The sequence below is a fragment of the Erithacus rubecula genome (genome assembly GCF_903797595.1).
Source record: "Erithacus rubecula genome assembly, chromosome: 3".
Taxonomy (NCBI): Eukaryota; Metazoa; Chordata; class Aves; order Passeriformes; family Muscicapidae; genus Erithacus; species Erithacus rubecula.
This window is the reverse complement of record NC_136689.1, coordinates 141,405,696-141,417,939: the sequence shown is the minus strand read 5'-3', so window position 1 is coordinate 141,417,939 and position 12,244 is coordinate 141,405,696. Positions and strand designations below refer to the sequence as shown.

General features: G+C 37.0%; 1 protein-coding gene across 4 annotated transcripts in view; it reads right to left on the bottom strand.

Moving 5' to 3' along the window:
• TRAPPC9 (trafficking protein particle complex subunit 9) overlaps window positions 1-12,244 on the bottom strand; it is a 433,615-nt gene that overhangs the window by 245,618 nt on the left and 175,753 nt on the right. The window lies entirely within an intron of this gene.

The window sequence follows — 12,244 nt, the reverse complement described above, 5'->3', positions numbered from 1 at the left end:
ATGTGACCTTTGACTTTTTTTTTTAACAAGACACTTCTCTCTTGCTTTTTGCATTTTCATGAATTACAGACCATATTAATTTCAATATCACAGTAAAATTCATTGGTAGCAAATGGTTAAATAATTGCTTTATTAAATGTATGCTAAGGCATAAAAGGTAATCAAATTAAATATAGTACACTATAATGCATACTAAATACTGATATGTTAAATTAGAATCACTAATCTAATATAGAAGGGAATTTAGACCAGCTCACATCACATGAAATGTGGTTATGGAAGATCTAATATACTATGCTGCCAAAACAGCTTTAATTTCCTGAATTGTCTGAAATAGAAAAATAATTAGGGAAGAATTAAAATATATTGCTCTTGAGATGACTTTGCACTTAAGGAGACCAAGCAACAGCTTTGAAAACCATTCAGGATGAAATGCAACTACAAACTGAGAAGCAGACTGGGAAGGACATTTCACAAAAACAGAGAATTACTATTATACTTATATCTATTAGTCCATATAAAGAGGGAAAATTATTCTATTAATATTGCCCAAAGGAAAACACCTTTTATAACAAATGTCAACAAGAAAAAGCTTTGAAATCCCTCCAGACCAGAAAATATTTTCTAATTCACATTAATTCAAAATAATCTTGACCTCAAAAGAAACTGGGTGAAAACAGATGGAAATAACAAGGAATAATCTAGAGTTTGTGAAGTTGGAAGTGGGAAGATGAATTTGAATCAGCTTTACTGAGCAAAAACTGAGGAGAAGCTTCTCAAGTTCCCCCTTTACCATTCCAGTGGAAAGTGTGCCCATGGCAGGGGGTGGAACTAAATGGCCTCTAAGGTCCCTTCCAACCCAAAGCATTTTATGCTTTTATGACAGAAAAGTTGAAATACAGCACTCAGGCAAAGGTTTCTGTAAGCCCCCACTTCTGCAGTCTGCATCTTGCTGATCCTCACAAAGGCAGAGGAATTAATCTGTTCCTCTCTAAGGGGGGGGGTTGTTTTGGCTATTTTTAATGCAGCAAGAGATCATTAGAAATTCTCCATTTGCATGCAGAATCCATCAAGTGCTGAGCATATTCAAAAGCTAAAGATGACTTTTAAAAGTGGATCACAGGAACTGCCAGAATCAAGCCAGAAATAAAGACCATAATGAAAAACACCCAGATACAATCTAAAGAGTGGATTCTGAAAAAAAAAAAAATTACCAGGCCTGAAACTATGACTAAGAACATCAATTCTTACTGGCATTGAAGTATGATTTGATTCTGCAAAGGCAGGAAGGGTTTCCTGGATTTTGCACAGGCAATGCACGTGGAATGCACAACTACAAAATTTTTAATTTCATAGTTTTTGTTTCTGAGATCACTCCACCCCTCTGTGGTACCTGAGCAAAACCAGCATTTGATTTCTATGATATACACAATAATGTCTGTATTCTCACAGAAATACAGTTAGTTTCCCATAGTCATATTTTAACAAATTGTCTTTGCTTCTGGACAGTCAGAAATATTTAGAATCCATCTCCAAAGGGACCAGGAAAAGAGCTCCCATCTAATTAGTACTGCACTTCTCTAAGTGATTGATATTTGAGAAAAATATTCCTGCCTAACAATATTTAATATGCAACTGAAGCATTCAGATTGCATTCCTCTGTTGAAGGATCATTGCTGGCAATATGGTAATTTTTGTCTGGAAATTAAATATGCATGTAAGCACTTTGTACCCCAACAGCCTCCAATAAATCCACATCAGCTTTAGGAATACAGCCTAGATTGCTCTTAGCTGTTCATTGTGCATCTCTGCTTGAAGTAACTTTTATTAAGCTCTAAGTTATGGAAAACTTCAGTAAACAGGGCTCTCAGTAGTCAGAGACTCTACTAAGTTTTCAAATCTTCTAACCATGTTTTTATTTATAATGTTTATACTGTATTTAGCACAGTGACACCTCATGTCACATGAGAAGCCACAAAAACACCCCCAACAACACACTTGCCAGCTAGAAAGGGAAGAGTCTGAGTAAAAGAGAACTACAGAGAGAAAAATATCCCACAAAACAGTACTATGAACACAGCTCTAGGTAGGATATATGAAAGCAATAAACAGAGATAAAATAAAATGTTTCAAGACTATAGTTCCTCTCAAAGCAAAGCACAACAGAATTAAATCCTTGCTCTTTTTCTTAAACATATCTGCCTTTTATCACTAGTATTCTGCTTCCTCTCATGCTAAAAATATTCATTTCAAGTTTTGTCTCTGCATTTTTTAACTGTAACGTTGCTTCAGTATTTTTTCCTCAGCCTATGGAACATGTAGTACATGGGAAGGCTTTGCACAAGAACAAAAACAAAAAAATAAATACCATAACCTAAATCAGTCATTCATGCTGAAAAACGTACCCCTACTCAGACCCAGCTTCGTCACTTTCTTTTTAAATATGAAGATTTCTCCCATCTCAAGAGATGCATTTCACCAGGGAGGTGTTAACAAGTGGACAAACAATTCCCAGAGCCAGCTGATGGAGTTAGAAAATGGATAATCTGGACAATGAATTACAATCACCAACTGAAAAAATGATCTTTTTCAACTTCTGAGAGATGTCTAGAGAACACATGGCCCTCACCCTGGAGAAGGAAAGGGCAGTGAAAGGCAACCTTTTGAACATCACCAACCCTGTCACTGGGCTGTGCATCAGAATAATGAGACTGAAATGTATTTTAGCCAAAAAAGTCATTCTCTGCTGTCTTCTGCACTTACATTGAGACCTGTTTCCTGTCAAGAGTTCTCTGTACTTCTCCCCAAATTTGTCCTTGCTTGTTGTGATATACAAGAATCTATGGAATCTATATAGAAAAAGGTAAAAATAGACAATTCAGTCTGAAACAGGCATTCAATTTATTGCAAGCAGCCAGGATAATGACAGCTCACATTGTGCAAGGGCACCTGTTCCTTGCCCTTCACTGTAATTACATATCAGGGAAAACAGAGAAGATCTTAAAACTCAGAAGTTTGGAAATAAACTTGTTCCAGGAAAAGGCACTAGAATTTTAACTTCTTTGCCTCATGGGGAGCTATCCAAATTTCCTACTAGATGAGTTTTCAATAAATAATGAGATATTTGTATAAAAACACTGCATTATAAAAAAAAAAAAAAATCCAATCCTGCAAATGCAAAACAGTTTTTTTTTTTTCTCTCTGGCCAAACTTGTCTGAGCAGGAGGAGGAATAAAGCAACAACAGTTTTCATGAATAATGAAACAATTGTGTTTTGAAACTACTGGGTTTTGTCACGAAACCAGCCCAAGCTGTTGTGACAGCTCCTCAGACAACTGAGCATCGTTACAGGGATGCAAATTATTCAAATAGGAATTAAATGGATGAAGAGGAGAAGGTCAGCTCATTGGCAATGCTGATGGTGTGTCTGCATGGTATCATCTCACATCATCTGTCAGGATGGCTCACAGGGAAAAAAGTGATAAACCTTCTGATGGCACAGCCACCATCTCAATGACAGTCACCTGAAGTGCCATTGAAGTCACAGGGCAGAGCTGCTAAAGGCACTGGGCAGCTCAATTCACCTCTTCTCATAAAAAGAGTTGCAACCTTACTGGAAATCCTACCCTGCCCTGACAACAAGATGCTCTGCAGAAAGGATTTGCAGGGAGGAAAAAAAACTTCCTGCAAATGACATCATGATGCTCCTGAGCCAGAGCCTTCCACATCCCCCTTCCCACAGCAGTGCCAGTCAAAATCCAGCAGCACTGAGAGCTTCAATGGCACCTGGCAGAGAAAAAAGGTGAAAAACTGACTAAGGGAGCATCACTGGGAGTGCTGCAAACTCCTGCCTTTGCTCCTGGGAGGGCAGTGGGCAGGCCCCAGGCACAGCCCATCCACCAGTGACACACCTCAGATCTTTCCATGTTCTCTTCTAAGAGTATAAACCCATAAAGTGAAATTAATTATGTGATACTCTCCAAATAAAACGAGGTTAAGAGCAGGCATGGTATTAAAAGAAAAGCAGCAATCTGGTCAACATAAGTAGATTTCATCTTTCATTAAGTAAATAAAACACTGCTGCTTAGCTTGGAAGAATACAATACAGAGATAGTCCTTATTTAATTATCCTTAGGAAGAAACAATATAACAGGAACCCACAAACTCTTCCTCGTGGCTAACTACCTATTTAAATACTATCATCCACAGATGAGTTTGCAGGCTGCTTCCAAAATGAAGCTGACAGGAGGCAGTTAGAGACTATATTCAATATTATCCTTCCTGTTCATCCTCCTTTCTTATATAGACAGTAGGGACACTGTGCTGACCATGTTATTGCCAATTATGCAGAATGTTTATGTGCATGAAGAGTCCCTGTACACTCAATGATTTTAAATTTCAGAAAAACTTGAAGTTAGGATGATACTCTTATTCTTACATTCAAGAGGGGGAAAAAGTGTATAAGGCAAGTTTCCTTTTAAAACTTTGCCTGATACTTGCATTGTGCAGTCTCACCTGCAATATATGACATCATGTTTCAGGTGCACATAATTCCATCCTAAATTCAAGTCCTGCAGTTGATTTCAAACTGGAAGTGATGTCCCAGTATACAATAATTTACAGGCAAAGAGGGACCTCAAGAATCAAATCTCTTGTGAGGTGAATACATATGTATCATTGTCTGGAAATAATAATGTAAAGTAGTGAAAATTAACATACACCTTGTGTTTACTTGTAATTACTTCATAGATTTATAAGAATAATGTGTATTTCATTCACTACTATAAAATACAACTGTAAAATTCAGTAGCTCAAGTGAGCCACAAGTAATGATCTTTCTTCCTGGCCTAGAACTGACTGCAGAAAGAAAAATGATAGCTTTAGTATCTGTGCAGAGCACAAGATAGATTTTTCCATTAATCTTGAGAAAGGTCAATTAAATTTAAAAATTTGCATTTAGAACTTAATTATTTATTTAAACTAATTGAAAAGTCAAACTATAGTGCTGAAGTCTGTGATATTCAACAGCTTAGACTTATCTGAGCAACAACATTTTGGACAATAAAAAGTTAAACCAGGAAGGAATTGTTCCACTGGATATAATGTAATATCTGAAAATGGAGCAGTGCTAAGAGATAGTTGGCTACATAAATCTTCTGCTTAAATGTGATTATACTATGCGTGCTGGGCATATAGCTTCTTAATTCCTAACTCCAAATCTGAAAATCATAAACTGCAAATGAAGAGGCAGAACAATTAACTTCAACTTGCCTCTTTTTTCACTTTCCCATTTAAATAATTTGGATTCCCATGGCAATCACCATGCAGCAAAGCTGTTAGTTACCTAAAGAAATAGAAAATTTAAAATAATAATAATTATGGTTATAGCCCACTTTATGAATACACCAATTTCCATAGGGGGCATAAAAGACCATTAATCAATAGCCTTTCATTAGGAAATCTGGAAAAGCCTAAGTACAGTAATACTTAAAGATTGAGTTAAATATCCTCCCTTTATCAAAGTTGAACTACACAAGGATTTCAAAATTCTCTTTATCCAAAATAATGCCATACTGTACCTCCTACCTCTCTCAGTGGTATATAAAAATCAGAGAAATAAATTTCAAAATATATATGTTCATATTCAGCTGCTCATTTGTGCAATTCATTATTGCCTTCATATGGCAGGAAATTCAGAAGAAAGCATATGCAAATTAAAAACATGGATTTTTGTGCCAGATATAACAAACAAGACCAAAAAACCTCAATTCTACAGTCATGCCTAGTTATCACTCCAGCTGTCTGAATCTCCTTGGGAAAAGATTGAGAAGATTGCCCACCTCAAAATATGAACAGTAAGAGTGGAATGAGGTCCATCTGCTCAAAGCCTCTTTACCAGGAGAGAAGGAACCAGGTGCTCACCTGGTGCAAACCTGACTTTCATTCTGAATCTGCTCACACCAGCAAATGTCTCTGCTCCTAGAACATCCCAAAGAAACCAGAAATGCTGGTCAGGAACTACCCCAGGATCATTCCCAGCCTGGGCTCTGTCCTGACCCAGCAGTGATGGTTTTTGCTGGTCCCTGAGCCCTGCAGGATGATCCAAAGGAGTGGAGTTGGGTGTGCAGCACCCCAAAACACTCAGAGGGATCTCACAGCCTCCTGCACATGATAAACATGGAGCATCAATCCACTTTTGTCTAGAAAATAAAATAAAAATTCCCAGTGCTCCTCTTTTAAAGGAGAATGACTGTTACATGTGACACACAGCTGGAAGGATACTTGAGAGAAGATGCTGAGATCCTACTCAGAAACAAAACTAGGGGGCAAAAACTCCCAGGACAGCCTGTACATCTGGGAAATTACTCACATCTCAGTGACTACTCAAGGGAAAATGCAAAAATATAGAGCTTTACATACAACATAAAGAAAAGAATGTAAGTTTTTCACAAAGAAAGTGATTCAAACATCTTTTGGTAGAATCACAGGATGCATGAATGCTCAGTGTGCAACAATACACATTTTGCCATGGACTGTCACTTCGAGACACAATTAGACTTTACATTCATAATGAATTATTAATTTACCATCTACTTACTTGTCTTCTCTTTTTATACACAAAGGTAACATTTTCCCTTTTCCCAGAGCACTGCAGCAAAAGTTCACCTCAAGACGATTTAGTGTAATAAAAAAATTCTTTTCCAAGTCACTGTTTTTCCAGTATAACCTGTATAATTTTATCAGACCTGCAACATTCACATTTTTGTTCAGAGCACTCACTCTTTGGTTAGTCCCTTTTATTTCAAGCTAATCCAGTCCATTGACTTTGCAATGTCTATTTTGCCACCTTTAGAACTGCACAGAGAGATTCTCAAGCCCCACATGCAAGTTTTGTGAGTGATGCCATCCCTCAAAAAGGAAATCTAGAATCTCTACTGAAGAGCAAAGCTGGGGAACAGTCAGGACATCCTCAGTTTAAGAAACCAAAGCATCCCAGCAGCAGTGAGCATCTCCCAACAAAGCTATGTGGTCCATGAGGTGCAACTTACAGAACTTATTCTTGAACTAGTACAGGAATAATGTTCACAGACATGAGTGGGAGCACAAAAGCTTCAATCATGCTCCAGAAATCCTAGCTCACAGGTTCCATAAACTGCTCTCAGCACTAATAACAGAAATGACACACAACTCACCCACACACAATTTCACCTAGATTTTTTTTTTCAAAAAAATCACTGTTCATATTAGAAGTTTATTTAATGTTTTCACCAGCAAAGACACCTCTATGTGCGTTTAGAAGCATGCTCAGAAATAAGCTATTTTCAGAAAAGAAACAGCAGGGATTGTTCACCCTGGAGAGGAAAATGCACTCAGAAGACCTCAAAGCTACCTTTCAGTGCTTAAAAGAGGGTTATAAGAAAGATAGGGGCAGATTTTTCATCAGGACTGCAGTGATAGAATAAGGGATAATGGTTTTAAACTGAAGATAATAATGGGTAATAAACCAAGATGCTGCTTCTGCTGCTTCTGTGGGTCATTATACCCAGCCTTTGGCAGCCCTGGGTCCAGCTTCAGCCAAATTCAGAGCTGGGATTGCCTCCTTCACTTTCATCTCATCACATTTATATTGATTTACCTTCACACACTTTGCCCCACATACTGCTGAGCTGAGTTAGTTGTCTGATGTGCTTTACCAGTTTATCAGAAAATGAGCACAGCTCTAAAATACCTTGTTATTTTAGCCAAAACTCCCCATGTGGAAATCACCTTCCCAAATAATTGCCTTGCCAGGTGCCCTCCTGCACAGTCAGCCTTGAGCTTCCCTGGGAAAGGGCAGCAAAGCCAAATGTTCACCAGACTCAGATCTGAGCCCTACAGTTAGAAATTCAGTATTTATTTAATTATTGTGATGGAATGATACTCATTTAGGAGCAGTTTCCTGACACATTAACCTCCCTTGGCCAGTTAGTGTGGTATAGACCAATATTATACATGGACAATGATCCTGCTCCCTCCTGGCCTGATGTCCAGGCAGTGACCAACCTATCTAAACTAAACTAAACTAAAGAAAATTAAAGAAACCCTCTAAAGTCAAATGAGATCAAGGGGATTTTTACTCCTGCTTCCTGTGGCTCAGAAATAGTTTGAACATAGTAGTCAAAATTTAAGATGGGGAAATTCCACCTGCCAGCAAAGTCATCTTGGGAAGCTTTCACAGAAAATGCAGCTCAAAAGGATCTCAGAGATAAAACCAGGATTTTTGGTGACTCTTATAAAGTAACTTTTCTTACCAACTTTATATACCCAAATCTCTTATATGAGAATGGATTTCTTCACTATATTTGGAGGAAGTGAAGAAAAAGGAACTGTAAATACTAAAAGTTATGAGCAGTCAGCTAATTCTGAGACAAACACCTTGGTTTTAAACATTTACTTGTCTGAGCATCCTTTCTTATCATGGAAAGCACAAAGCCTCCAGCTGTGGAACAATTTAAAAAAAAAAAAAAAACCACCCAAAATAAGACCTTTCCATTACAAGTTTGCACTGAAACTATAATTTGAAGTCTGCAACTAAACTTCTTCAGAATTTTCACTATTTTTAAGAGAAAGTATTCTTCTTAAAATGAGGAATACCGTAATATGATTAAGGAGTGATTTAACTTTTCAATTAAGTATTTCATTCATGTCTACTTGAAATAATGTTTGGGAAACGTCTAACTTTGAAAATACAGAGATTTTAGACTTTATAATGCTTCACAAACTGAGAAGGAATTATTTCAATTAAAACATTAACATGGTATTATTTAGAAGCTTTGGCAATGTTTTAAAATATTTAAATATTGAAGGTGGGTTTTTCAGTACTTATGTTTAGCACAGAAATTTTAAAAGCTTTTTCATTCACCTAATTCTAAATTTTATGAACTAAGAAACAATTTTAATCAAGATTCTGTTATTCTCTGACTATATGTAATATTCCTTTACATAATATTCCTATATCATAAAAATCCAGATGATGAGTGTCTAAACATCTGCCAGACAAATTTTCCTTTAGAAAAAAAGGGAAACTGAGAGGTAAAATTCAAAGATATTGAAATAGAAAACAGAGTTTTGCCATCTCTTTTATAAAACTTACATCTACTTTTCACTCATTTACTAGATTTTTCTGACTATAAAAAACACAGGCATTCTAGATTTGGGCATCTATTTTAAACTGAATTCCTGTTTAGGAAGCATATTTATTCTCCACCTTTAAAGAATGGCAAAATTATCAGTTTCACTTTCAGCTTATGAAAGAATTGAAATTCATTTTTATATAGATCACCAACATGATTTTTCTTAAAATCATGCTGTGCCATCAGGCTCCCAGTTCCTGCAAAGAACCCCCAAAAAAGCACAGAAGGCACTGACATTAAGTCAGAGCTTTGGACCAATTTGACAGTTCAAAGAAAAGAATTTTTTTTTTTTTTTTTCTCTTTTCCATCTACAAAGATCAATTTAAAATAGAAAATCAAGACCCAGATTATCCCAAAAAGAGAGACTACTACTACCAGAAATGCTGCACCCTAAAATTGTGCAGCAGTTTTATAAACCTCCCCATCTACAGCTGAGAAGTCACCATGGTTCTGACACACTAATTTGCCCTGAGTTACTCAATTAAACAGTTATAAATGGATTAAAGGGTTAGAACTAAAACTGAAAGTATATTATTATTAAAATTGGGTGTATATATCCTATGCTAGGCAAATAATGCTGTAAATACACAAAGCAAAGATTACACAATCTGCTTTGTTCTCAATATAAGCTTTTCACACAAAATATTTCCTTTTATTACTTACTCTGCTCCATCTCTCTTCTTCCACACAACTACAAAAGAGATGCCATCAAGCAACTAAATCAAGAAATAAAGCTGCAGAGATTTTTTACTCCCATTTATTCCCATTGAGCCTCCCTCAGGGATATACAAATTGGAAATTGCTAAATTGTCATCTAATAGGCAGAAACAACGTAGGCGAGACCAATTAAGTAAAAGGCAGAAAGTTGTATTACACATGTAATTAAATTAAATTCTTTGACTAGACTGCATTAGAATCACTCCCAAAAAGGACAAAACTCGACTTTAATCAGCACATGACACACTGTAAGACATGTCACTAAAACAATATCTCAGGAGTTTGGATATTACTACAGAGAACACTTTTCTTAATTGTAAATCAAGTTACTTCCAGGTGGTAGCAAATTGGCTAAACAGCAACATTCCCTCCTAAAATACAAGACTTCAATGATGCATAATTGAGTACAAAGTCATCAAAAGTAGTTTTCTTCTCTTTTGTTAGCTGTAATTTCCTTCAGCCAGGTACCCACACACATCTTTTCAGTGGGACTGTTCTCTTACAGAGATCCTCATAACCCAGGAAACCACCAGATGAAATCACCACCTTAGCTGCCAAATGAGTGACAGGAACTGGGGATAATTTGGCTTGTAATCACAAACATCATCAAAAGGAACAATGCAGTGGGGAAGAAAAAAGGAGCAGTGCAAACAGTTCTGACCTACAAGGTTTGGTTTCTTCATCTCTTGCCATTCCCAGCACTGAGGCCAAAACCTGCTTGTTGTAGGCAGCAGCTCAGCTGGTGGATGGAAATCACATCCCAAATGCAGATACCAGGGACTGTCCTGGACTACAGGAGGAAAAACAGAAGGAGGAGAAGCAACATTTACCTCTGCCCATTTTGCTTTTCCACACTTTTCCTTTCTGGAAATTGGCTAAACCAGGCAAAAAGCCATCAGCACCCCATGTTGAGAACAGCACTATTGAGTTAAACCATTAATTGTTCACCTAGATGATAATCAGAATATCAGAAATGGATTGACAGCTCTAAGCATAAACTCCCTTTTGGAATTAAATCAATTCTGTGATTGTCCAGTAACAAGGGGAGACAAACATTTTCACAGCCTCTCTACCCTAAGCCAAGTTGGTCCAAGTAATTCCTAATAACTCACTTTTTATCTATCTCTTTTTTGTTGTTGTGTTTCTTAGATAATGCCATTTCAATGGCAAATCTGTGACTTTCTGTCTAAAGAAAGTTCCTATCCTGTAGGAACACATTTGCTAGGCAGGCTGAGAAACCCTGGTTGAGAGAACCTGGTTGAGAAACTCTGGTTGAAGCACTATTATTACTTCAATATTGGGAAAATCAGCTTATTGTTTATCTCATACATATACACAAATTAAAATGGAGACTTGGAAAGGAAACAAAGTGATTTGCTTCTTGATTGAATAGCATGGAAATGCAGAAAATGAAAAAAACCACATGGCTTAAATTGCCTTAAGAAAAAATTAACCCATTTATATGAAAAGAACAAACAGCTTTTAAAAATTATAGATATTTTTAAATGCTAATTACTTGTATAAACCAGTTCCTGTGCACAAGGGATCAAATGTAAGTGAGTTAGTGTAGCTGACAGCAGCAGTGAGAAAAGCAAGAGGCCATGAGAAAGACAAAAACCAGGGCTTGTTTTGGTGAGCCTGCTCTGAGGACAAGTAGTACAGACATAACCCACTGTCTAATGTCACCATGTGCTTGCAAATATCACTGTACAGCAGCCCAGCCTGCACAGCCTCTCAGATAATGCCAGATAAATGGCAAGAAGCTCTCCTTCAAATTACAGATGGATGGTTCTTCCCAGAAAGGGAGACATCATGTCAAAACACAAAAGAGAACACAACAAAGGAACTGCTCTGAACCCACATGGAACTGCCTCAGAAACAATGAGCACTGACACAAAAATATTCCTCATGTAAATTCAAATTCCATCATTAGAGCCTGCATACATGTATTTATTGCCTGCTGTCACCATGTAATCAGCAGTCACTAATCACCCCATAGCTTACTCTCATAAAGTTCTCTATTTCATATTGGAGATCATGACTGAATATTCTAAAGTCCCATCCTATTTAAGTCCTTGTGATTCAGAAAGAAAATAAATGACAGCTTGAAATAAGCTGCTAGTGGTGTCCATCTTAAGAGATGCTTTCCATCAATATATCAAGAAAGAAAAAGGAAATATTGGGGAAATGTGATGTAGATTTATTGTGCCTGACATTGTTGAGTGCTTGGCAGAGCTGCTGTAGGAAGAGATGGGGTAAAGGCAGCTCATGAGTAACACAAAACACAATAATGAGAAGCAGGTTAGAGCATTATTTAAAGAACACAGCATAGCTCAGTATTTTATGCATTATTA